We start from the raw sequence: 3852 nt of genomic DNA, 5'->3' as shown, positions 1-3852 counted from the left end.
AGTCCAGTTGTTGCCAACCCCCTTGAGAAGGCTCTGGCTGCAGCCTGGCGCTTGCACTCTCAGACACTTGCACTTCCGCTAGTGACGTCACTTGCAGTCTTTTTTCTTTTGTTCTATTTATTGATTACTTTTTGTTTGAATCTCTCAATATTTTACAACAGTAGCCAGGTGGTGAAGACAAGACAAAAGAAACTAAATTACAATGTCACTTGCAATCGTCACTTGCAAGTCGCTAGCGGAAGTGCAAGTGTCTGAGAGTGCAAGCCTGAGAATGCACGTCTGAGAGTGCAAGCGCAGGCTGCAGCCAGACCCTTCTCCTGTATTTTGCCGCTCGCGTCCAGTGTAGACACTGTGTTTAATGTCGTTGGTGAGGAGGAAAGCCTGTGTGTCCTATGCCTTAGCGGACAGCATGAAACCCACAAAAAATTTAAAATAACAGCGACAGAATAATAACAGTTATTCTCTCTATGCTATTTTCAATGTTTCAAGTGATGCATGTGTTTTTTCCCTGTAGGTTTTTTAAATTAAATACGATTTTTTTTTATCTGTTTAAAGGGGGGCTTGACCAAAAAAGTTTGAGAACCACTGGTCTAAAGTTAATAGACAGTGTTTAGTGCAATCCACATGTTTACATATGTTTATTACAGTGACTGTGAATTACCTAAAGTAGTGTGGTAAAGCAACAGACTTGTTTTTATATTTCTGCAATCTACTTTAGTTTGTGTGATTTGTTACTGGCTTTCATATTAATGTTTACACCAGGCTTATTTGTCAGTGCTTTATGTTGTCATAATTATTACATGCTTACAAGGTTGGAAGTTCAACAAATCAGTCAATATACTGTGATTGTAGTTGTTAAATAAAAATGTCATTCATATCAATTCATGCATCACCTAATTTCATCGTAACATATAGGCCTGGCCTACAGAAAAGAACATTTATGTTTAATCTATCTAATAGTGTGTTGGTCATGCTATACAATGATTTATATCTCATAAAGAGCTTTAAAAAATAATTGCATATTAAATCGCAATCGCAATATTGGTAAAAAAAAATCGCAATTAGATTATTTTCCAAAATCGTTCAGCCCTAGTGTACCATGATGATTTGTACAGAGGCTTCGTAGATTTGCACTTAACAAGCCTAAACAGACATTGAATGAGAGAGAGATCGACTGAGCGCGTGCGATTACTTGCGTCTGTCCTCCAGGCCGAGTCATATATGTTTGTGAAAATAGGTTGTCATGTCCAAGGAAAGCTTGTCTCTGTCTTAGCATCGACGCATAGCTGGTCAGCTGAGCCTTCTAAAGTGGTGCTCAAAGTTAAAATGATTTCAACAGCGTGTTTCATTACGTCTTTGAATGAATGAATCAGCGTTTTTGAAGGTGTAGTTGAATGACAGTCCCTTTCCACCACCTTGTGACACAACACTGTAACTGCACTGACTGACAGCCCGTCTAGAACGCGCGCAGGTGGAAATATCAATAGAAAGTCTCTTGTCCAGTCAGATTAGAAAATCAGTGCAAAAATGTCAACAATTCTGTGTTTTTCTGTCAATATGGGGTGCTGTGTGTACATTAATGAGGAAAAAAATTAACTTAAATGATTAGCAAATGGCTGCAATATAACACAAAGAGTGAAAATTTTAAGGGGGTCTGAATACTTTCCGTACCCACTGTATATATATATATATGTGTGTGTGTGTGCGCGTGTATGCATAATATATGTAAGGCGATAATACCGCATACCGCGCTATTGAGTGGCTAAAATACCACACTTTTACATATTCTTTCGTTATTTAAAAACTGTTGCTTTAATTATCTAAAACAAAACTGAAAATCATAAAGACCTTTGTCTCAAAATATATGCATTAATTTGAGTGATTCTCATGTGCTACTTAAATCTACAACATTTTTAAAAACATAAAATATTAGATCAAGTAAGCACAGAATCAACTTTGCACTGCTGCGCGCGATTGCGTCAAAGATCAGACAAATATACATGTGCATCTTGAAAAACTGATGTTTTGGAAAGTGCTATGCCATGTTTTTGTGCCATCTAGTGGTTTAGATGAAAATAATATCAAAGGCGCCTTTTACCCTGTTGTACCATATATATATAATTATTTATTTATAGAGCTTTAAATAGGATTTTTATACCATATCAAAATTCTTGATGCACTGAAATTTCATAATTTTTTTTTACCAATTTCAATATCACAAAAAATAATACCAGCCTACGTAAAAATAAGCTTACTGAAGACAAGTAAACAGTCACAAATTAGGCTACAACAGAACAAAGATCATAAAAAACGGCCTACTTGAAAAACGTAAAGCGCCGAATAATAAATATATTCAACCCTCTACATTGCGAGTAAATCACTCGCAAATGCGACTAAATCTTCACTCTTTATCTAAAACAAAACTGAAAATCATGAAGAAGACTTTTCTCTCAAGATGTATGCATTCATTTTAGCGTTTCTCATTTGCTACTTAAATCTACATTTTTTAAAACATAAAATATTAGATCAAGTAAGCACAGAATCAACTTTGCACTGCTGCGCGCGATTGCGTCAAAGATCAGACAAATATACATGTGCATCTTGAAAAACTGATGTTTTGGAAAGTGCTATGCCATGTTTTTGTGCCATCTAGTGGTTTAGATGAAAATAATATCAAAGGCGCCTTTTACCCTGTTGTACCATATATATATAATTATTTATTTATAGAGCTTTAAATAGGATTTTTATACCATATCAAAATTCTTGATGCACTGAAATTTCATAATTTTTTTTTACCAATTTCAATATCACAAAAAATAATACCAGCCTACGTAAAAATAAGCTTACTGAAGACAAGTAAACAGTCACAAATTAGGCTACAACAGAACAAAGATCATAAAAAACGGCCTACTTGAAAAACGTAAAGCGCCGAATAATAAATATATTCAACCCTCTACATTGCGAGTAAATCACTCGCAAATGCGACTAAATCTTCACTCTGGCGACTAAATGATGTCTAATATTAGCCAATTGCTAATAAATTCTCAGATTTTACTCGCCAGTGTGAGTTGGAGGCTAAGTATAAGTTTAGCTCAGATATATTTTCACTCGCCGAACACTCTCTGACTGAGCGCATCAGAGTTTCACTCTCCGCTAAGCGATCTGTGCTGTTTTTCAGTTCATCTGAATGGACGTGCAACGCACAACGTACTGCAAACTCTAGTGTGAAGGCGCACGACTCGCCGTCGCTTTGTTTCACACATACGCAGCGAGAGAGGGAGAGAGAAAATTGACGCGCTACCTATGCGCGCTACATGTAAACGATATTCTTTGTTGTATTTTGTTGTAAAAAATCACGGAGTTCCTTTGGAATTCTTCCGCTTTTAAGAACTGCCGCTTTCTCCGGTAGTGGGCGGAACTAATGCGCAAACAGCAATCTCATTGGCTGGCGCTCACCTATTATCGTCCCTGTTTTGATTTCAGCAAATCAGTTCGAGCGAACGCACACCAACCTGATTAATATTCATGAATCTAGTAGCTCATTAATCCTTGGTGCGGTTTATATTGTAGAATTCGTATCATTATTATCTAATCAGTATTTTTGTTAGCTTTTCCCCAATTTTTTTTTTTTTTTTACAGAAACACTGATTGACCAAAAAAGCACCACCACCAGTCTGAAGTTCAGTTAAAATGACTAAAATGCATTCATACACGGTTATCAAGTTTTAATTCTAATTACAAACGTTCTATCATTAAATAACATTGATTATCATATTATATTGCTTGACTGACTGATGTTAGCAGTGTACTTTCAGATATTTATAAAACTGTGCCATTTCACAAACAAATATA

Source organism: Sinocyclocheilus grahami, unplaced genomic scaffold (genome assembly GCF_001515645.1).
Source record: "Sinocyclocheilus grahami isolate Dianchi unplaced genomic scaffold, SAMN03320097.WGS_v1.1 scaffold811.1, whole genome shotgun sequence".
Lineage (NCBI taxonomy): Eukaryota > Metazoa > Chordata > Actinopteri > Cypriniformes > Cyprinidae > Sinocyclocheilus > Sinocyclocheilus grahami.
The sequence above is the reverse complement of the archived record's forward strand: the minus strand, read 5'-3'. Positions refer to the sequence as shown.